Source organism: Wyeomyia smithii, chromosome 1 (genome assembly GCF_029784165.1).
Source record: "Wyeomyia smithii strain HCP4-BCI-WySm-NY-G18 chromosome 1, ASM2978416v1, whole genome shotgun sequence".
In the NCBI taxonomy this organism is placed as follows: domain Eukaryota; kingdom Metazoa; phylum Arthropoda; class Insecta; order Diptera; family Culicidae; genus Wyeomyia; species Wyeomyia smithii.
In genome coordinates, this window is record NC_073694.1 from 97,539,386 (window position 1) to 97,563,749 (window position 24,364).

The 24,364-nt window shown below is 44.2% G+C and overlaps 1 protein-coding gene and 1 long non-coding RNA gene across 2 annotated transcripts in view; one reads left to right on the forward strand and one right to left on the reverse strand.

The window, feature by feature from the left end:
* The window catches only part of LOC129718734 (uncharacterized), a 40,506-nt gene extending 21,807 nt beyond the window's left edge, over positions 1-18,699 (forward strand). Inside the window, exon 2 of the long non-coding RNA XR_008727033.1 lies at positions 17,380-18,699. This is a non-coding gene — a long non-coding RNA (uncharacterized LOC129718734). The remainder of the gene's footprint in view (positions 1-17,379) is intronic.
* Positions 1-24,364, reverse strand: part of LOC129718726 (uncharacterized) — a 463,725-nt gene that overhangs the window by 336,766 nt on the left and 102,595 nt on the right. The window lies entirely within an intron of this gene.

Here is a 24,364-nt window from a genome sequence, read left to right on the forward strand (position 1 = left end):
AATTGGGAAAAGTTCATAACGATCACTAATACTAATGCATCGACGTGAATAGCATACCTTGTAGAACTGTCATCATACTTGGAGAATGCAGGGTATTTTCAAGAAAAAGAAGAAGCAACACCCGCAACTGACAGACATCTCAAACACTGATGAAAAAGTGCTGTAAGGAATAGCACTCGATACACGTTCAACTGTGGATAGTGAAATGTTCGTGATTGAAATACAAAAATATCCGAATAAGTTTATATATAAATATATATATATATATATTTCTTAGGTTATATATAAATATATATATATATATATATATATATATATATATATATATATATATATATATATATATATATATATATATATATATATATATATATATATATATATATATATATATATATATATATATATATATATATATATATATATATATATATATATATATATATATATATATATATATATATATATATATATATATATATATATATATATGCTAAGAGGCAATTTACTTTCTTGAATGTAATACATCCCTCACGAGTAAGTCATTGATTAAATACCTTTCTCAAGTTAAAATATATTGAATAAAAGATATCGGTAAAATTATTTAGGAAACGTGTAGGTACGCGAGCTCGCGGTTTGGATTGATACGGGTGATACGAAAACTTATTGCACGTATCACAGAGCTGGTAGCGACTGAGTGACTCAAAAATAGGAACTTTAGAGACCAAATGACTGAAAAAAGAGACCAAAAAGGAACCGTAAAGAGACCAAAAAGGGAACATGAAATTTCGGCAAGAATTTATATCATATTAGTTTGTCTCTTACATTTTCGCCCCTGGGACAACTTTAAACAAGGATTTGCATCGAATATTTTTACATTGGAATTGGTTATTGTCATATAAAATTCATCATGGTCCGAATTTGTGTTAGAACGACTCCTACACGTCCAAAAGAAGCAGAAGGCAACAAATACCCGTACACCCACCGATATATTTTTTTTTAATGGTGGCGGGGAAATCTGCAAACAGACACCTGAGAAGAGAACTCAGGGTGTGGGGATGAGACTAGGGGAGAGATGCTGGGGTAGTTACACTCGCCCAGGCACCTACTGATCCCTGTCCCGACCCACTAAAACCCCTCCAGTCTCCAGCCCTGGTCTTCCCGAAACGACGGTTAGGTATTACGTCGGGGAGTGGCTTTTGTGCGTGATGCACCCTCTTTACTCGCATAACCTCCTAGCTAACTACCTGGAGACTGGTAATTAGCTACCACTGGCGTGTTGGTGGTTGACCCGCCACACACGTTGCAGCTCCAGAACAATCTGAGAGGCGGCCGCACAGACCGCGCTCCAGATGTCCGGGTCGTCGCACATCCTCCGGACAAGATTGTCCGGAGTAGTGCCAGGCCCGCTCACAGCCATCATGTTGCTCCTCGCTCTTACGAAACGGGGGCATACGAAGAAGACATGCTCAGCAGTCTCCTCCTCCTCCACGCACTCGGGACACATGGGGGACACCGCGTGTCCGAACCTGTGCAGATATTGCCTGAAACAACCATGGCCTGACAGAATTTGTGTCAGGTGGAAGTTCACTTCACCATGTCGTCTCCCGACCCAGCCGGATATCTCCGGTATGAGTCGGTGCGTCCATCTGCCCTTTGTGGAGTTGGACCATTCCCGCTGCCAGCGGTGCATCGAGAATGACCTCCTGGTACCTCGTATGCCCCTTGTGTCACGTTTGTCGAAACACTCTGTCCTCCTTGATGGCGATGCTGATAGGCATCATGCCGGACAAGACACAGATTGCATCGTATGACACCGTACGATACGCACTCGCAACTCTCAGGCACATGAGCCTGTAGGTACTTTCCAGTTTACCACGGTAACTGTTAGTACCTAGCGCTCTGGACCACACTGGCCCACCATACCTAAGTATGGACGAAACCACGCTGGCAAGAAGTCTTCGCTTGCTGCCATAAACCGCTGAGCTATTGGACATCATACGAGATAGTGCTGCAATAGCCGATGAGGCCCTCTTACAGGCATAGTCGACGTGACTCCCGAACGTGAGCTTGTCGTCCACCATAACCCCCAAGAGCTTCAGGGATCGCTTCGAGGTGATGGTGCAGTCTCCGACTCTGACCACCGCCTGTTGCTCCGATTTACGGTTGTTCACAACCGTGACCTCCGTCTTATGATGCGCGAGCTCCAGTTTCCTGGAGCGCATCCAGTCCTCGACCTTGCGTATACAGTGCGCGGCCGTCAACTCGACCTCCTCGATAGACTCGCCGTAAACCTCCAGCGTTATGTCGTCTGCAAAGCCGACGATCACAACCCCTACAGGGAACTTGAGTTTCAACACTCCGTCATACATGACATTCCACAACACCGGGCCCAGAATGGAACCTTGCGGTACCCCTGCGGTGATTGGGACGCACTTCTGACCCTCCTCCGTGTCGTAAACAAGTACTCGATTCTGGAAATAATTTTCCAGTATCTTGTACAGCGACACCGGTACATGGATGCTCCTGAGCGCGAGCGCTATGGAGTCCCAACTGGCACTATTGAACGCATTCTTCACGTCGAGCGTGACGATTGCGCAGTAGCGTATTCCCCTTCTCTTGCGCTGGATTGCTTCCTCCGCCGTCTTGATGACGGAAGAGATTGCGTCCAGCGTGGACCTGCCCTTCCGGAAGCCGAACTGGTTACTTGCCAGACCGTGTACACCCTCCATGTACCTCACCAGTCTGTTGAGGATGATCCTCTCAAGCACCTTGCCCGCGGTGTCCAGCAGGCAGATAGGCCTATATGCCGATGGGTGCCCTGGCGGTTTCCCAGCCTTCGGCAATAAGACCAGTCTGTCGCTTCCACCTGTCCGGAAAGAGACAGTCATCCAGGCACCTCTGCATGACTGCCCTGAACAGCCCGGGGGCCGTTTTTATCGCCAGCCTGATCGCCAGGTTAGGGATACCATCCGGTCCCGGTGCCTTGCTCACCTTTAGGGATTTGGCGATCACGATGAGTTCCTCATTCGTAACCCTTGCCTTATCCCCTGCCTCGACACGGCTGTCGTCGCTCACGGATTGGATGCTCGGCAGGTTGGCCGACCATCTCTGGTCTATGTCTGAGATACTGGAACGTCGGACGTGAGACTCGACCGCCGAAGGCCAAGGACTTGGCTCGTGGCGTGGAAAGAGTCCCTCGATGATACGCTCCAGCATCGCTGGTGATCGCTCTGCAGGCGCCAGCGCGCCTTTAGTCTTGGCCATTAGGATCCTGTGGGCGTCACCCCACGGATTTGTATTGGCACTCGCACATAGCCTATCGAAGCAGGCCCTCTTGCTGGCCTTTATCGCACTCTTTAGCATCGATCTTGCCGAACTGAATGCTGCGCGGCGCTCTGTCCTCTCTTCTTCGTTTCGCGCACGCTGCATCCTCCGTCTTGCACGGAGGCACGCACTGCGAAGGTCGGCTATCGCGTCCGTCCACCAGTAAACCGGTGGCTTTCCATTCCTAGGTTGGCGAGTCCTAGGCATGGTGGCGTCGCACGCCCGCGATAGCATAGCAACTAGTTGGTCAGCAGTCGGGCGGAGCCAACTGCCCCCCTCGCGCTCTCTTCTCATTGCCTCTTCGAATACCTCGGCATCAAAGTGCGATGTCTTCCACCCGCGAACGGTCGGAGTGTTGGCTCTACCTGTCGCTTGCCGCCTCTCGTTGTTGTCTACACTATAACAGACCGCCTGGTGGTCGCTATTAGTGTAGCCATCGTCTACCCTCCAGTTCTTGATCAGTCCTGGGCTGGAGAACGTCACGTCGATGATCGACTCTGCACCATTTCTGCTAAATGTACTTTTGTTCCCAACGTTGGCCAGATCTAGGTTGAGCTTTGCAAAAGCCCCCAACAGGATCTGGCCCCTCTGGTTCGTGGAGCGACTTCCCCACTCAACAGCCCAAGCGTTGAAGTCGCCCGCCACCACCAACGGCGTTAGGCCCGTTAGCTCCATGGATAGGAGGTCGACCATCTGGGGGACCCTTCGGTAGACCAACGTGGCGGAGCATAGCAACTGCAGTAGAACACTCCGTTCACCTTAGCAACTACGTACCCTTCTTCTGAGGTTGAGACAACCTCCTGAACCGGGAACTTGCTCGTCGTACATATGGCCGCCAAACTGGACTTATCCGCAACCCAGTTACCGTTTCCGGGAGGGATGCGGTAGGGATCCGATATGACGGCGATGTCCGACAACGACTCAGTGGCTGCTTGGTGTAGCAGCTGCTGAGCCGCGAAGCAATAGTTCAGGTTCAGTTGCGTCACCCTTACGCCCGTGGTTTCGCAGCCGGCTTACCGGCTGGGCACCTGGGGCCTCCCATAAAGTGTTTGGCGTCCCGTTTCCCGGAACATACCATGCACTTGGGAGACTCCCCACAGTCCTTTGCTTTATGGCCTGCACCTCCACATCGCCCGCACAGCTGGCTCCTATCGGGCCCCTTGCAGGTCCAGGACTTATGTCCGCCCTCGAAGCACCGGAAGCAACTGTCTGGTTGCTGTAGTATGCCCAGAGGACATACAGACCAGCCGACCTTCAACTTGCCCTCTTTCAGGGCCAGGTTAGCGTCCGCCGACGGTAGTCGGAAGGTAGCTATCTGGGTCCCCGCCGGACCTTTGCGGAGGCGGATTGACTCCTTAGCCACCTCCACCCCGCACTTCGATTTTAGAGCTTGTGCAATGTCGCACCCCTCAGTGATTTCGTCCAGGTTTTTAAGCTGGAGAGTCACTTCTGAGGTGAGTGCCCGCACTTGCACCTTCTTCCCTAGGACCTTTTCAGCTACCGTTTTGTAGGTAGCCCCCTTGTTCTTGGCGTCCTTCCGGAGCTCAAGTATCATCTCGCCAGTGCGAGATCGGCGGATACTCCGCACATCCGCCCCCAGATCCTTGAGCTGGGTTTCCCCCCTCATCTTCTTCAAGACTTCTGAGTACTTCGACCCATCCGTCTTGAGTATGAGGGCATCACCCCTACTCCGCGCCTTTTTGACCTTTTTTGGTCCTCTGGCCGCTCCGCCATCATGTCGCGTCGCACCTTCCCGACGCTTCCTACCCTCTACGGTAGTCCAAGGGTTGCCCGTAGCCTCCACCTGTGCCTTTTCCGCGGTGGACCTTGAACCGGTTGGCGTGTGTTCCCGTGGGAGTAGCACGACCAATCGTTTCTTGGTGTTCCCGGGGGCCGTTTCCCCCGGGGACTGCCTCGTTCGCTTAGCGACCTGCCCCGTGGAGCAGACCGACGCGAACGAGAGGGCGTCTGTCTGCACCTCTTTAGATGCAGTCGCCCTCCCGGTCCTGGCCGCTTTCTCGGCCGCCTTCACCCGAGCTACGAGTTCTTCGTGCTCCTTTCTGGCTTCATCAATGGTGCTCCGAAGCAGGAGGAGGCTCTGCTACAGGTCGCCAGCGATGTTTCGCCTGTTCGCCAAGAACTCGATTATGGCATCGAGTTGTTCAGACAGCGCCGCCACTCTTGGCCGCGTGTCCATACACCTTTCGACGGCCTTGACTAGCAAGGGACCGTCTACCGAGATGTCGGGTGTGGACACCGACGGATTCGCCGTTTTTCCACCTCCAGACTTCGCCGCATCCGTCTCCGCCTTCTGCGGAGACCCCTGGATGCCACCTCTTGCGAAGGGATTTTGTAATCCCTCCGCACTCGTCTCTTTCGTTTTGAATGTGTTCATCTTGATGTTAAATGGGTCCCCCTTCCAGCCGCTATCCTTGTCCATGGTTGAGTAGTCGCCTATGTGGTCCCATGGTGGTCTATGCCGGAGCAGTGAGGTCATGGCTAGGGTAAGCAGTCATAGCGCCTTATGGGCAACTATGACTCCACCGACCGGCGCAAGTCAGGAACAACCATCTGATCCTACTCCTGCCTGATTCCCACCAGGCAATAGACTCGGAACGTACTGGAAGGCCTGCCAGGTTTTATGGGACGGAGGCCCCTGCACCGGGTACCACCTCGCCATTTCAAGCCGTTGTCACACGACTTTACTAAGGGAGCTCGATGCAGGTGCCAGCCCGAGGATGCGGTACCATTCCGAAATCCAGCTCATATCCGTTCACTACGCTGCCAGTTGCCATAATCGGGACCTTACTGGCATCAGTCCCGATGGGCGGGTTAGTGCTTTTGGGTGTTGGGAGCGGCTCTATTCGCTCCGTCAGAGGTGCTTCCGGGTGATTGTGGCTTTTGCGAGGAGTCGACTGTCCCTGGTCCGACGCTCACCACCCATAGGCGACCCCCCGCTGCTGGTCCGGGACTGTTCGGCAGTGGTCACTCATTCACAGTCTATCAACTCACTCACAGCTTCAATGATCCAAAAGTTCTGATTCAAGACATGTCCCTGTTGGTAGTCAAACCTCACATTCAGGTGTTTTTCGGATGTACGAGTGAAATGTATTAATCAAGTTATGAATATTCTACGTGATTCTTTCGCTTATGCCGAAATTGATAGTCGTCTCAGACACTGTAACTGAAAAATGAAGAATCGCTTGTGGTATTTAGGCCCAGAACAAGTTGGATTGGCTAGATATCCCGTTTGAAATTAAACAAAAAATGATCAGGCGATTGAAAACGAATGGTCCTTAAGGTAAAGCGGTATTGAAACCACAAACAGCCAATTTTGAATCACCACTTCGAATTTTTAGAAGCACAAGACTCGGAAATCGATAATGCATTCCCTGTGAAAACGCTATTTTATGTTTCCTCACCACAGCAGACATGAAATAGCGTTTTCACAGGTGACACATTAACTGTTACCGAGTCTTGTGACTTTGAAAATTCGAAATGGTGGCTGGAAGTAGGCCATTTTTGGTTTCAATACCTAATGTTAAATTTATGAAAAATTCTAATTGTTTCAACAAATAATTAAGACAAATTTCGATTTATATTGCATGTTGTTGATTTATACCGAAACAATACACACCTCATTCAAAAAACGAACTATTTAACAAACACCAAAAGTCATAGATATTTTTAAACTCAAATTAGGGTGATAATATCACTATTTTATGAAAATACAAGTGTATTTGGATACGTTTATCGAGAGATATATGTTAAAAAAAGAAAAAACTCCCTACAATTTTCGTGTAAAACGATTTCTCAAATAAAAACGCTTTGTGGGTCCATTAAATAAACTCCGATCAACTTCAAATTTTCGTGGCTCATTGTAGAGGTCAAAAGGAAACTTTTTCAGCCCGTCGCTCATTAAGATCGATAGCTTCAAAAACTCTTCAAATATGGCCACTCTACTGTTCATCCTCGTCGAGAAGCTTGATCACCACACGAAACAGTTATGGTGCCAAAAAAGGGGCGATTTGTCGGAAAACGAAATAACGCTTGAACGGTTCCTGAAATTTATCGATGCGCAAAGTTATGCATTAAAATCTTCCCAGCCAGTTCGTGACAAATCTGTGCATGCTTTCACAAAGGCTCCTTCTAGGTTGCAATATAAAGGGGCATCACTATATGTTTCGAGTAATGAAGGCTCATCTCAAACACTGTGTGGCTATTGCTTCAAAACGGCACATCAGCTTTACCAGTGCGGTTAATTAATAAATGACAGTCCAACTGAGCAGCTTGATTATATTACTAAACAAAAGCTCTGCCAAAACTGTATGAAGCAGCACTTTGGAGAGAATTGTAACTCTAGTAACTGTAGAAAATGCCACGGATTTCACTACACACAGGTGGTGTCTGCAACAATTTCTCGGATTTCTCGGATTCGTCTGCCGTTTCTCAAGCATTGATTACACTACACCTGCAAGCTTAGCAGCAGACGTTGCGGACACGAATGTTCTTCTTCTGACAGCTACTATCAATGTGTGCGATAAATATTGAAGACCCCACACTTGTCGCGCTATTCTTGATTGTGCTTCGCACACTAGTTATATAACAAGGGAATTGTGTGAGAAATCAAACCTGCCCACAGCAAAGGTTGATTTTAAGTTTGGCGGCATTTCTGGGCTCGCCGGTCATTCTAACTTAGGTGCGCAGGTCAGCTTTAGTTCTCGTTGTACAGGGTACCGCAATATCGTTCCATGTGTGGTTTTAGACCGTCTTACGTCCGAGCTTCCACTGAGACCAGTTGACATCACCACTTGGCCAATACCAGAATCTATTAGGCTTGCAGATCCACAATTTCACCATCCTGGAAAAATTAGCATTCTGCTGGGAAATAAATTGTTTTTCAGTTTGATCGAGCCTGGCACCATTAAGCTTAGTGCCAACGGCAGTCTTCCAGTTCTGCAAAATACTAAACTCGGTTGGGTAGTGTCTGGCGGTTACAAGGGAGCCGAGTCATCGGCGATACACTTCGGTATCACCGTGCCTTTTCATTGCCACCAATGACGTATTGTCTCAACAAATAACTCGATTCTGAGAGCTTGGGGAATATACCAACCCCAAACCACATATGAGTGATCAGGAACTGTTGTGCGAGGATCATTTTTTGAAATACACAACTCGTGACAGCTTTGAACGGTTTCGTTTCTGAGAAATCCTGCCACCTTGGGCAACTCGCGAGAAATTGCAATTAGACGGCTTCTGCATCTCGAACGAAAGCTAGATAAAAATATACTACTAAAACAGTAGTATCATGAATTTATGCGGGAATACATCCAGTTGAGACACATGTCGGTAGCTACGAATGCATCGTCTAAGCTACCAGTTTTTCTTCCTCATCACTGCGTCGTGAAGGAAGCCAGCACGACTACCAAATGCAGAGTGGTCTTCGATGCGTCTGCAAAAACCTCCAGTGGCGAGTCTCTCAACGACGTCTCATGGCTGGGCCAGCGCTTCAGGATTCCCTAATCGACATTCTTTTACGGTTTCGATTCCCCACGGTGGTACTTACAGCGGATATACAAAAAATGTACCGTATGGTGCAGTTACATGAGGATGATAGAGACTTACAGAGAATTTTATGGCGATGGACAAAAGAAGAGCCAATAAGTGAATACCGACTCAACACAGTAACCTACGGAACCAAGAGTGCCTCATACTTAGCCACCAATGTGTACAACAACTACTCGAATCTCACCGTGTCAAATATCCGCAGACGGTAGAAAAGGCAGTCAGGGGAATAATGTCGACGACGTTACTACCGGAGCAGATACTCTCGATAAAGCTATAATCCTGCGTTCACAACTGTCTTCACTTTTTGGCAGTGGAGGCTTCCACTTAAGAAAATGAGCTCCAAACTGTGTATCTGTTCTCACAGGTTTGCCGAAGGCAGATATCGAATTGAAGGTGCCAATCGAGCTCGACGGATCCGACACAATTAAAACCCTTGGAATACACCGGCAGCCGTGCAACGATGAGCTCCGTTTTAGCTATCACCCAACACAGATCCTTCAGCCCACGAAACGTTCAATACTGTCGCAAATTGCAAGACTCTTCGACCCACTAGGGCTTCTGACACCGATTGTCATGAAGGCGAAGTTTATTATGCAGCGACTATGGAAACTAAAGGTGGCCTGGGATGCCTCTCCACCCGGTGAGTTGGTAAATGCTGGTATGATTTGCTCCAAAGTCTGTCGTCTCTTAGTACATTTCAGATTCCTCGGAGAGTGGTTAGCACTCGGAGTACATCTCATCTGGTTCTGCACGGCTACAGTGACGCTTCCGAACGAGCTATGGGAGCTTGTGTTTATGTTCGAACGATTAACGGATTTGATACTATCGCCTGGCATCTGCTATGCGCCAAGTCAAAGTTGGCTCCAATAAGAAACAAGAGAACAACACTTCCGCGGCTAGAGCAAGTAGCCATGCGTATTCTAGCTCGTTTAATAAAAAATGTAACAGCAGCCGTCGATCACCGTTCTATGAAATACGTGCTTGGACTGATTCTCAAGTTGCATTAGCTTGGATCAATGGAGGCGCATCGTGTTGGGAAACCTTCGCCAATCGCGTGGCGGAAATAGTTACCCATCTTCCAGCAATAAATTGGGGTCATATAGACACGCACCTGAATCCTGCTAACTTAATTTCGCGCGGTGTAGAGCCAGAGAAACTGAAAGATTGTTCTCTATGGTGGAATGGTCCAACATGGAACGAACGCTTGGGACACCAAAAATACAATAATCTTGTGCTTAACAACACTGAAAGGCAACAGGTTAATAGGGAACAAAGGAATTTGGCAGTGTCACTCGTCGCTGTCTATGAAAATACATTCCTGGACAACATGATGCACAGATATTATCCAAATCTACAAAAACTTCTTCGTATCACTGCTCGCATTCTTCGTTTTCGTCGTGTAGAAACAATGAAGTCAACCATCTTTTCACCAAGGGAAATTGATCGAGCTCTGATTATCTATATAAAACACATTCAGCGACATTTCTACTTCGAAGAATTTAATGCTTTACAGCACCAAAGGGATTTAAGTCGAAATAGCTCCTTGCGACAACTCAGACCGTTTTTGGATGAAGCTGGACTCATCAGGATCAAACAAGCTAATCTGTGCTATGATTCGAAACATCAAATTGTATTGCCACCCAATTGTATTCTTACTGCTCTTGTTCTACAACAGTACCATACTGTGCATAATCACTGCGGACCTCAAACGTAACTGGCAGTCTCGCGCTGAAGATACTGGATTACACATAGAACAAGTGCAGCGCGCAAGGTCTACAGGCAATGCATAACTTGCTCTCGAGCTAAACCTCTACAAGCTTATCAACAAATGGGTCAGCTCCCAGCCGATCGTGTCATACCACACCCCCCCCGTTTTTGATTACTGGTGTTGATTATGCGGGTCCAATAAGCGTTGTGGGCCGCAGTGTACGCGGATCAGTCGCGAGTAAAGGATGCATCGCGCTTTTCATTTGTTTTTCCACGAAGGCCGTGCATTTGGAAGCTGTTTCCAGCTTAAGTACAGACGCATTTCTAGCTGCAAATTGAAGCTCTATTCCTTGTATCAATCGATTGCAGCTTTGATGTCATCATCATAACGGAAACTGGCTTGAACGACAATATCAACTCGGTGCAGTTGTTTGGTCCTGCGTATAATGTTTACTGTTGCGATCGTTCTCGCTGTAACAGTGAAAAGAATAGTTTTGGAGGAGTCTTGATCGCAGTCGCTGCAAAACATGTTAGTTCATCCATTACGACAAGAAATGGCTCGTCAATTGAGCAAGTATGCGTTGCAGCTACAATCCGAGAAAAGAAGCTTTCGCTATGTGCTGTTTATTTACCACCTGATAAGAGTCACGATGTGGCAGTTTTTGAACAGCACGTATTAACGGCCACACTGGCCCACCATACCTAAGTATGGACGAAACCACGCTGGCAAGAAGTCTTCGCTTGCTGCCATAAACCGCTGAGCTATTGGACATCATACGAGATAGTGCTGCAATAGCCGATGAGGCCCTCTTACAGGCATAGTCGACGTGACTCCCGAACGTGAGCTTGTCGTCCACCATAACCCCCAAGAGCTTCAGGGATCGCTTCGAGGTGATGGTGCAGTCTCCGACTCTGACCACCGCCTGTTGCTCCGATTTACGGTTGTTCACAACCGTGACCTCCGTCTTATGATGCGCGAGCTCCAGTTTCCTGGAGCGCATCCAGTCCTCGACCTTGCGTATACAGTGCGCGGCCGTCAACTCGACCTCCTCGATAGACTCGCCGTAAACCTCCAGCGTTATGTCGTCTGCAAAGCCGACGATCACAACCCCTACAGGGAACTTGAGTTTCAACACTCCGTCATACATGACATTCCACAACACCGGGCCCAGAATGGAACCTTGCGGTACCCCTGCGGTGATTGGGACGCACTTCTGACCCTCCTCCGTGTCGTAAACAAGTACTCGATTCTGGAAATAATTTTCCAGTATCTTGTACAGCGACACCGGTACATGGATGCTCCTGAGCGCGAGCGCTATGGAGTCCCAACTGGCACTATTGAACGCATTCTTCACGTCGAGCGTGACGATTGCGCAGTAGCGTATTCCCCTTCTCTTGCGCTGGATTGCTTCCTCCGCCGTCTTGATGACGGAAGAGATTGCGTCCAGCGTGGACCTGCCCTTCCGGAAGCCGAACTGGTTACTTGCCAGACCGTGTACACCCTCCGTGTACCTCACCAGTCTGTTGAGGATGATCCTCTCAAGCACCTTGCCCGCGGTGTCCAGCAGGCAGATAGGCCTATATGCCGATGGGTGCCCTGGCGGTTTCCCAGCCTTCGGCAATAAGACCAGTCTGTCGCTTCCACCTGTCCGGAAAGAGACAGTCATCCAGGCACCTCTGCATGACTGCCCTGAACAGCCCGGGGGCCGTTTTTATCGCCAGCCTGATCGCCAGGTTAGGGATACCATCCGGTCCCGGTGCCTTGCTCACCTTTAGGGATTTGGCGATCACGATGAGTTCCTCATTCGTAACCCTTGCCTCTTCCCCTGCCTCGACACGGCTGTCGTCGCTCACGGATTGGATGCTCGGCAGGTTGGCCGACCATCTCTGGTCTATGTCTGAGATACTGGAACGTCGGACGTGAGACTCGACCGCCGAAGGCCAAGGACTTGGCTCGTGGCGTGGAAAGAGTCCCTCGATGATACGCTCCAGCATCGCTGGTGATCGCTCTGCAGGCGCCAGCGCGCCTTTAGTCTTGGCCATTACGATCCTGTGGGCGTCACCCCACGGATTTGTATTGGCACTCGCACATAGCCTATCGAAGCAGGCCCTCTTGCTGGCCTTTATCGCACTCTTTAGCATCGATCTTGCCGAACTGAATGCTGCGCGGCGCTCTGTCCTCTCTTCTTCGTTTCGCGCACGCTGCATCCTCCGTCTTGCACGGAGGCACGCACTGCGAAGGTCGGCTATCGCGTCCGTCCACCAGTAAACCGGTGGCTTTCCATTCCTAGGTTGGCGAGTCCTAGGCATGGTGGCGTCGCACGCCCGCGATAGCATAGCAACTAGTTGGTCAGCAGTCGGGCGGAGCCAACTGCCCTCCTCGCGCTCTCTTCTCATTGCCTCTTCGAATACCTCGGCATCAAAGTGCGATGTCTTCCACCCGCGAACGGTCGGAGTGTTGGCTCTACCTGTCGCTTGCCGCCTCTCGTTGTTGTCTACACTATAACAGACCGCCTGGTGGTCGCTATTAGTGTAGCCATCGTCTACCCTCCAGTTCTTGATCAGTCCTGGGCTGGAGAACGTCACGTCGATGATCGACTCTGCACCATTTCTGCTAAATGTTCTTTTGTTCCCAACGTTGGCCAGATCTAGGTTGAGCTTTGCAAAAGCCCCCAACAGGATCCGGCCCCTCTGGTTCGTGGAGCGACTTCCCCACTCAACAGCCCAAGCGTTGAAGTCGCCCGCCACCACCAACGGCGTTAGGCCCGTTAGCTCCATGGATAGGAGGTCGACCATCTGGGGGACCCTTCGGTAGACCAACGTGGCGGAGCATAGCAACTGCAGTAGAACACTCCGTTCACCTTAGCAACTACGTACCCTTCTTCTGAGGTTGAGACAACCTCCTGAACCGGGAACTTGCTCGTCGTACATATGGCCGCCAAACTGGACTTATCCGCAACCCAGTTACCGTTTCCGGGAGGGATGCGGTAGGGATCCGATATGACGGCGATGTCCGACAACGACTCAGTGGCTGCTTGGTGTAGCAGCTGCTGAGCCGCGAAGCAATAGTTCAGGTTCAGTTGCGTCACCCTTACGCCCGTGGTTTCGCAGCCGGCTTACCGGCTGGGCACCTGGAGCCTCCCATAAAGTGTTTGGCGTCCCGTTTCCCGGAACATACCATGCACTTGGGAGACTCCCCACAGTCCTTTGCTTTATGGCCTGCACCTCCACATCGCCCGCACAGCTGGCTCCTATCGGGCCCCTTGCAGGTCCAGGACTTATGTCCGCCCTCGAAGCACCGGAAGCAACTGTCTGGTTGCTGTAGTATGCCCAGAGGACATACAGACCAGCCGACCTTCAACTTGCCCTCTTTCAGGGCCAGGTTAGCGTCCGCCGACGGTAGTCGGAAGGTAGCTATCTGGGTCCCCGCCGGACCTTTGCGGAGGCGGATTGACTCCTTAGCCACCTCCACCCCGCACTTCGATTTTAGAGCTTGTGCAATGTCGCACCCCTCAGTGATTTCGTCCAGGTTTTTAAGCTGGAGAGTCACTTCTGAGGTGAGTGCCCGCACTTGCACCTTCTTCCCTAGGACCTTTTCAGCTACCGTTTTGTAGGTAGCCCCCTTGTTCTTGGCGTCCTTCCGGAGCTCAAGTATCATCTCGCCAGTGCGAGATCGGCGGATACTCCGCACATCCGCCCCCAGATCCTTGAGCTGGGTTTCCCCCCTCATCTTCTTCAAGACGCGCCCTCGACGATCGCCACACGTCGACCCGTGGTGGCATGCAGCTCTGCCGTACACCCACCGATATTATATGGGTGCATGTGTCGTTATGCAAGAGCAGGGCCTCCCTGGTATAAAATTTTGGCCTCAGTTTTGGCACAGACGAGCCACTCGAAGACGATTTCTTTATCCCGAAAAATAACGATTGTTTTGAAGTTTTGTTTATTAGGCAGTAATGCCACTGATGTTGCTAAAAACAAGCGTACACACTTATTAGCAAAAACTATAACTATAATTAAAAACAGCAAAAGATGCTTATCCGGCTAATTAAATTTCTTTATTCCACCAGCTCACCTCGTTTTGACCTGGAGTCGCTCGAACTGCTGTCAAAACCTTTCTTTATTCGCTTGAATTTGACTCAGAATTGACCTGGAAGCGCCTGCAAAACAGACAGGTTCGCACTGTAATTTTTGTCAGTTTTGCGAGTGGATTCACCAATACTATTACATCGTATCTGTCAAAACGGTCATAACACGCGAGGGATGCTGAAAACTACCAGTAAAGCACGACATGTACTCAATAGAACAAGCAAAACATATTTTCCATTTCGTAAAATATTTGAACCCAACGGTTTGCGTTTGTGGTCCCCGTGGCTCTGTGGTTGGCGATGTCGGTCGGCTAGCTCTCCCACACGGTTGTGATATCGGGTTCGATTCCCGATCGAGTCGAGGATTTTTTCAAGCTGGAAATTTTCTCGACTTAGCACTGGGGCACGGTATATCGTTGTACTTATCCTACACATACAAAATGTGCTAAAACAATATCGATGACGAATTCTCTCAACTAATCTAGTTGATCGAGACCGCTATTAGCCCCAAGGCTAAGCGTGCGATATTGTTATTGGTTTGCATTTGTCATGAACTCTGTTACTGAAGCTTTACCAGAAAAATTTGCAACGAGCGAGTACAAAACGGCAAAAAGATGGGACGGTTGAAAATTGTTGAAAAATGATACCATCCCGTTCAAAATGGTACGTCTGGTCAGCATAGACAACATGCTTACTCGATTTGTTATAGAGCAGCACGGTACCTTCACCATGCCATGCGATGCTGCCAAATTCATCCAGAACCATGTCATATTCCTGGAGATTTATGGTTGATGGCCCTTCCATTTGGCAGAACAGAATATATATATATATATATATATATATATATATATATATATATATATATATATATATATATATATATATATATATATATATGTATATATATATATATATTTATATATATATATATATATATATATATATATATATATATATATATATATATATATATATATATATATATATATATATGTATATATATATATATAAATATATGTATATATATATATATATATATATATATATATATATATATATATATATATATATATATATATATATATATATATATACATATATATATATATATGTATAAATAATGTGACGAATGGCATTCGTTCAATAAAAAAAATATTTCCACTTGCTTGATAAAAAATAAAAATATTAAATACAAGGACTATCGTTGACATCAAACAAGCAATCACGGAACACATAAGACAGTTTGGACGACCCACGACAATAATTTGTGACCAAGAACCAGCATTCAGATCAATCGACTTCATAGGATACCTCCAAAATTTAAATATTGACATACATTACGCCAGTAATAGTAATTCGAACGGAATAGTGGAACGGTTCCATTCCACGCTCATAGAACTTTATAGATCTTGCCAATCAAAATACAATAACCTAACATTCACAGAAATAATGAACATACTTGTTGACATATATAACAACACTGTACACTCAGCAATAACGCTAAACCAAGAGATGTCGTTTTTAACAGAGGTTGTACCACCAACACAGAAGAAATTTTCGAGAACTATTCTAAACTGCATTCAGCCATCAAAGTCTTGATGGAAAGAAAAAAATCAAAAGTTCAGGACTCTAACGAAACGAAAACAATACCAAAAGAGCTTGAGCCAGATCAAAAAGTTAACGTTAGAATAGCACAGAGACTTTCAAAAGACAAAGAACCTTATAAAATTGTAACGATTAAGGAAAACCAAGATCTCACCTTCGTGGACCATAATGTATGTATGTGTGTATGTATGACCTTCTAGATTCCACTGTCTGGCAGTGATAGGGTGAAAAAAGACAATGCTGTTGATTCTTGTTTCTGCGTCTGTCTTGTTTTCGGAACCTAGAAGGTGTTAGCTCTACCGACCTTCCAAAGACCCTTTGCAGAATGACTGAGTACTTGCAGCGCATTCCGAAGTCAATTTCCATTCGGTAAGCCCCGCCTCAAAATAATATTAGAATCTAATAGATTCTATTATTATTCTCAGACTTTCAATTCATTTGACATATCAATATCAAAAGAATTGACCCGTATTTAATATATATATAAGGTAACTGACGGCTTCATCATGTGATATGTATTGTGGGCAGGATTCAGTTTGCCAAGCTCTACTGCTTTAATTCCACTCAGAAACTCAATGTGTAACTTACCTTTGACGTTGAAGTTTTTCTGTTCGCATGAATGAATCACTCCATTAAAAACTCAAACATTTTTATTGTTTTTTTGACAAAAATTAAACTGCCACTTTCACACATCTAGATATTTTTCCCGGCCGAAGAAAACTTTCACACAACACATCTTCGCCGCTAGCGATATTTGGTTACGATTTTCTCGTGAAATATCAGGGCTAGTATTAAAATAATAGTGACTTTTCGCATTAAAATAGTGACCAATAGAGTCCATATAGTGACCAAAATATACAAAAGAGGGTTTTGAAATTCATGTTGAATCATAAATCAACCAAAAGTCTGACTAAAATCTGTATCATAATTATTCAAAATGCATCTAAACTATTATTCACTTAAAGCTTAATATTAAATCTAGAATTAGTTAAACTAAACCCTGATCTAAACCTCAACCTAAGTTCTTAAATTTATCATATTTACTTACACTACAGTATAACTAAAATTAATTAATGCTTTTCAGTTCTCCGACATGGAGTAAAAATCATCGTGATCTAAGTGGAACTGCATAACTTTGTTGAAATCTGCTACACTTAAATATCCTCACTGAAAGCGAAAAACAATACATCCATAGAAAACTAGAAGATCAGCATATCCACATTAATTTTGAAAATGAATTATCAGAATTTGTAAATTGTATTGTAATAGTTAAAGACAATCTTATTTTTATAATTGTAAAGATACCGATTGTCGACACAAAAGAATACGAACTACTACAACTGGAAGCCATCTACACAAACGGAAGCAGAATCGATACGAACGTGCAGTATGTTGCAAAGAACCGAGACACAATTTACGAACAGAAAAACGTATGCGTTCTATGTGGAAGCTCTCACCAACTCCAAGATAATCGTATCTACAGCATCATAACAAACAGACAAGCGAAATGTTCAACCGTCAAGACACAGAACCAGATAAGGATAAGCGAAATAAAACCAGGAGTCATACTAGTAGACACCAACACAACAATCGAGATACTCGACTCATGTTCAGACAACCGGATGATATCAACGCCCACCATTGTGGAAACAGGCAATTGTACGGTAAAAATTTCAAACTTTACCTTTGGAACCAATACAGAAACGGTAGATCAACCAGACTACTTCTTACCACTCTTGGGAAGCAAGATTTAAATCGACAAAAGCAAACCAAGCATCGAAGAGATACACCACTCGAATCTCGAAAATATCGAGGAGCTAACAAAGGTCAAAATCCGACTATCCCACCAAAATGCAATAGGAACGATAACATTTGCCACATTTGTGGCGATACTCTTGATTCTGCTTTATTTCCACAGGCGTAAAAATACCATCCAAGGTATAGCAATCCCCAAACTCTTACAAAAAAACAAGGAGGCAAATCTGCAAAACCCTGAAGACATAGAAACATCCTTAGGAGACTTGAAGCATCCCACATCCAAAATAAACGGTACCCCAGAACCGGAAGTCAATCGAGGACGCTTGACACTTAAGGGGGGAGACGTTACGAGAGAGCTACCCTGGTAACCAGTACGAACGGAAGAACCACCCTTGCACCCAATAAGCCACATCGATCGTCCACCGCGATCGACGCACAACACAAATGCCGACGCAGCCAAAAGCAACATAGCAACAGCACGAAGAACCAACGCCAGCCAGGAGACACACCAACGTGGACGACGACGACATCAAATGCTGACTCACCAAAACCGACTAACAAAAAGGTTTCGCAATAGGTATCAAAATTCAGTCTTAGTAGTGCTGTGTAACAAGCAAGTGGAAATATATTTTTTTTATTGAACGAATGTCATTCGTCACATTATTTATATATATATATATATATATATATATATATATATATATATATATATATATATATATATATATATATATATATATATATATATATATATATATATATATATATATATATATATATATATATATATATATATATATATATATATATATATATATATATATATATATATATATATATATATATATATATATATATATATATATATATATATATATATATATATATATATATATATATATATATATATATATTGTATTGTAATAGCAATTTACAAATCCTGATAATTCATTTTCAAAATTAATGTGGATATGCTGATCTTCTAGTTTTCTATGGATGTATTGTTTTTCGCTTTCAGTAAGGATATTTAAGTTTAGCAGATTTGATTTCGCAAATGTTACTTGTTCTCCTAAATCTTCTAAGATTTTAATCAGAATGTCAAGATTATTTATTAGATTCATGATCTCGATTTCATCGTTTAAATGGTTTATACTATTAAAGGCTTGTACTTTTATCTTTCTTACTGTGTCTGATATTTTGTTAACCATGTTTTGGATGCCTAGATTGATTTTAGCTTGCTTATTTTGATTTTGAATGAGATGATTTTCGGTTTTTTCTATCGTCTCTAAGTTGCTGTTGATAAGGTCTAAATCGTCTTGGTCGGGGTTTCCTGCCACTAATTTGACTAATTTTCCGAGGCCGTTAATCAATCCTCTTCTCTGTCGTTTTGGTGATAGGTTTTTGAGTATGTTATGGGCTCTTTTGAGTTTGAAGTCGAGGGTGTCCATCAAATGGTCTGTTGCGTTTAGGTTGCTGGCTAGTCTTTCTATGTGTTCTAGGTTCTTCCTTATTTCGTCCAGGTCTACTTTGTGCATCATTTTATTGTAGCCTATTCTAATTCTAGCGGATCCAAGTTTGAATGCGATCAGTCCATTCGAGCTAGAAATGTCTCTGTACATTGTTGCTGCTGCCATAGATAAACATCTGCAATTAAAGAAAATCAAGATTTGATTCTATTTTTGTGTATTTTTACTCCATTATGGTCCACGAAGGTGAGATCTTGGTTTTCCTTAATCGTTACAATTTTATAAGGTTCTTTGTCTTTTGAAAGTCTCTGTGCTATTCTAACGTTAACTTTTTGATCTGGCTCAAGCTCTTTTGGTATTGTTTTCGTTTCGTTAGAGTCCTGAACTTTTGATTTTTTTCTTTCCATCAAGACTTTGATGGCTGAATGCAGTTTAGAATAGTTCTCGAAAATTTCTTCTGTGTTGGTGGTACAACCTCTGTTAAAAACGACATCTCTTGGTTTTGCGTTTATTGCTGAGTGTACAGTGTTGTTATATATGTCAACAAGTATGTTCATTATTTCTGTGAATGTTAGGTTATTGTATTTTGATTGGCAAGATCTATAAAGTTCTATGAGCGTGGAATGGAACCGTTCCACTATTCCGTTCGAATTACTATTACTGGCGTAATTTATGTCAATATTTAAATTTTGGAGGTATCCTATGAAGTCGATTGATCTGAATGCTGGTTCTTGGTCACAAATTATTGTCGTGGGTCGTCCAAACTGTCTTATGTGTTCCGTGATATGTCTATGTGTACTTTATTAAATGTGCCTGATGGTTCGTTTGATTTTTGAATAAGCTTTGGTGGATTTCTGTCGTATTTGCAGCGTCTGCAGATAGGACAGCCATTAATGTAGATTTTTATTTTTTTATCAAGGCCTGGAAAGAAAAATTGTTGCGTGATTTGAGCTTTGTTTTCTCCCATGCCTTGGTGTCCTACTTCATGGGTTGTTCTTATGATCTCATCTTGTTGGGACTCCAATCTTACGTCCTGTAGGATCTTTTCTGAAATTAGAATCTTGTAAGGATTATTTGTGTAGAAATGTTTCTTGTATGTTTCCTGAAGTAGTTGAGCCAGACTGATGGGAACCTTGAGACAATTTACTTGTTTCGGGCTTAGGTATTTTTTGAATATCTCTATTATATCTTCCTCAGTATACTGACGTTTTATTATCGTATACCGGAGGTATTTTGGAAAAATTTGTTCGTATGCAGTACTGCTGAAATTTGCTATTTTGAATACTGTTTGATTTCTGAATGTGTTTATAGGTTTTTCGGTATACTGAATATAGTGGTCGTCGCTGGTATCTGCGGAGTGAACAGTTTCAAGATCGGTTTCGGATTCTGAGTCTGGTGCTTGAGCTAGTACGGAACTAGTATCGTTCTCTTGTTCATTCATGTTGATGTAAGTTTCGTCAGGTTTGATTCTCGAAAGTGCGTCTGATATTACATTTTGCTTGCCTGGTTTATACACTAGCTCATAATCAAATTCTTCGAGTGCTAATTTACCTCTAATGATACGGTGGTTCGCGTTGGTCATGGAAAATGTGAGGGGTTGATGGTCCGTGAATAATTTAAATTTTCGACCGTACAGATAGGGTCTGAAGTGTTTGAAGGCCCAAACGACAGCCAAGAACTCCTTTTCCGTGGTTGAGTATCTTTCCTCAGTCACGTTTAGGGTTCTCGATGCATATGCGATCGGTCTATCTCTGCCAAAAGGCCCCTGCGATAGGACCGCGCCTATTGCGTAGTCGCTAGCGTCTGTTGTGTGAGTAAACTCTTTGCTAAAATCTGGATATATGAGTATGGGGTCTAAAGTTAAAATTTTCTTACATTTTTCAAAACATTCTACCATTTCAGGTGTAATTATAAAGACGGCTTCTTTCCTGAGAAGCGACGTGAGTGGCTTTACCATTTTTGCGAAATCTTTTATGAATCTCCTGTAATAACCAAGCGTTACCAAAAAATGTCGAACTTCTTTCTCGCATTTAGGTATAGGCCATTTTCTTATCACCTCGATTTTGTCCGTGTTGGGGCGTACGCCTTCTTCAGAGACCGTGTGACCCAAAAATTGTGTTTCTTTGCGGAAAAATTCACACTTATCTAATTGTATTTAAAGTCTAGCTTCTCTTAATTTCCCTAGGACCAATTTCAAATGTGTTACATCCAAAGTCCAAGTTCTTCCAAAGAGCCCGAGAATACAATAATGTCGTCCATATAGACGAAGCAGCATACTTCTGTTAACTTTCTCAGAATACAATCCATAACCCTTTGGAATGTGGCTGGTGCATTTTTCAGTCCGAATGGCATACGTGTAAATTCGTATTTGCCGCCGTTAACTGAAAAAGCCGTTTTCTCCGTATCTTCACCCGCTAATTGAATTTGGTGGAACCCAGACACTAGGTCTATGGTGGAGAAATATTTTGCCCTTCCTAACTTATCCAGAATGTCTGTGATTTCTGGGATTGGATATTTATCGTTTATTGTTTTTTCGTTTAGTTTTCTGTAATCGATCACTAAACGGAATTTTTTTCGTCCTGATGGATCGGATTTTTTTGGGACTACCCATACAGGCGAAGTGTATGGTGAGATTGACTTCTTTATGATCCCATCTTTAAGCATCTTTTTGATTTGTTCTTGGACTTCTTTCTCGTACACGTACGGATATTTATAAGATTTTGAGTGTACGGGAATGTTATCTGTGGTTCGAATATTATGTTTAATTTTGTGGGTGAACGCGAGTTTATCTGTTTCCACATATAAGATTTCTTTGTTTTGTTCGATGACTGATCTAAGTGCTTTTTTTTCTTCGTCGTTCATGTGGTTGTTTCTAATTGTGTAGTAAGAGGGGTCAACGTTTTTTGGTAGTTCTATCAAGTCGAATGGGTCGTCGTCCTGTTCGGTTGTTTGTAATGCGTGCTTTTGTAGCTCGTAATTGTCATTTTGAATATTAATTTCGTCGCTATTTACTTCGATTGGTGTTTTCTTATTGTTTTGTATTGCTATGAAGGCTACTTTGTTTGAACTTTTATATAGACCGGGTAAAACGGAAAAATTTTCCTTCTGCTATTATGAAGTCTCCGTCCTGCTCTGTTCTGACTTTGATCATTTGAAATTCATGTGCCGAAATATTTACTTTGTATCCCTCTGAATACTTTTTTTCTAGTTGTAAAGTTTTTCTGCCTATATTTAGTGTATTCTTTCTGATATCTAATTGTGCGTTCAGGTCTCTCAAAGTTTCGTATCCGATCAGTCCATCAAAAAACTCGTGAAAATTGAAAACGTGAAATTTAATTTTTTTGTTGATCTGAAAAACGTCGAATGAGGCTGATTTTTCGATTTTATGTTTGCCTCTTATATTTGTTACCTGTATTCCCGTTTCGGGCTTGCAATTTTCAGGGTTTACGTGCCTAGGCGAGATATAATTTTTATTGGCTCCTGTGTCTACTAGAAATTTCAGGTCGCCTTTGGTTGTCTGAATTTTGAAATATGGAATGAAGTTGTTGTTTTTTTATGTTTTTTGTTTTTCTTTTGTGACCAGCAGAAAATTTAGCTCGTCTCCCTCAAAACAATCGTCGCCGTCTGATTCTAAAAGTGAAGTGTTCGTCGGTATTTGGGTGTCAGATTTCAGTTCTTGAGTTTCATGATTATGAACTTGTATTTTTGATTGGTATCTCCTCATTGAAACGTCCTCATCGAAAGGTTTTTGAATTTTAAATTTGTCTGATCCCGGTTTATGGATTTGATTATTTTTGGAATGGGCGAAATTGTTGTTTTTGGCAAACGGGGCATTGTTTGACGGGTTATGGTTTTGCGGTTTGTGTGTCGCAATATTTTGTTTGAAATCCATTTTCTGTCTATATGTAGCGTTTGAGTGTTGCGTTGTTATATCGTGGGTTTCTTCTAATGATTTGGGCCGATAACTTCGCACGTACATTGATAGCTGTTCGCCATTCAGTCCGTCCACGTATCTCGTGAGCGACATCAAGCTTATTAGTTTGTTAACTGCTTCTATGGAGTGTTTGTAATCCTCCATTTGTGCTGCTGAAGATTTGATCGCTGTATCGATCGTTTTTACTTTGTGATAGTACTCAGTAAGAGTAGCTTTCCCTTGTTTGATGTAGAATAAAGATTGTATGTGTGAGGTAATATTCCTTTTGTCACCGAAAGAATTCAAAAGGACCTCTTTGATATCACACCATTCTTTAGGGTTGCCGGAGGCGATAAGCACCTCTTTTGCTTCCCCGACTATTTTCGATCTGACCACTCGTATAATTTGTTTATACGTGGGGTCGTCTTCGTAGTCTTCAAATAAATCTAACGCCTGTTGTGTGTCTTCGACCCACGCAAGCGTTTCCTTACGGTTCCCATTAAAATTTATGATATTTTTAATAGGGTCCGGTGTGACGAAATTTATAAACGGATCTCTGGCTTTTTGTTCTAGTCCGCTTATGGCAACCTGTTCTGGTTGTCTGTAAGTATTTTTATTTGAGCAATCAGCTGCTCTGTTGAAATTGTATTAGGGGCTGGATTTGCCATAATGCTTCTATTTAAATGAAATACAATATCACGCTTGCTTCTCGTGTTTGCTTTGCTGCTAGAAGCAATGGTTACGCTGATTCGAATTTCGTTTGGTTACGTTGAACTTCGCGGTTCGCGAATAAGATACCCTCAGGTTTCACTTTACTGTCACTGAATGGATAAATCCGAAAGATGGATAGATATGCGCTCTTCCTGCTTAGGTTCACCACTCGCGACGTTAATTGTTATGTTTTCACTTGTTAGTATCACTGTTTGTTTTAG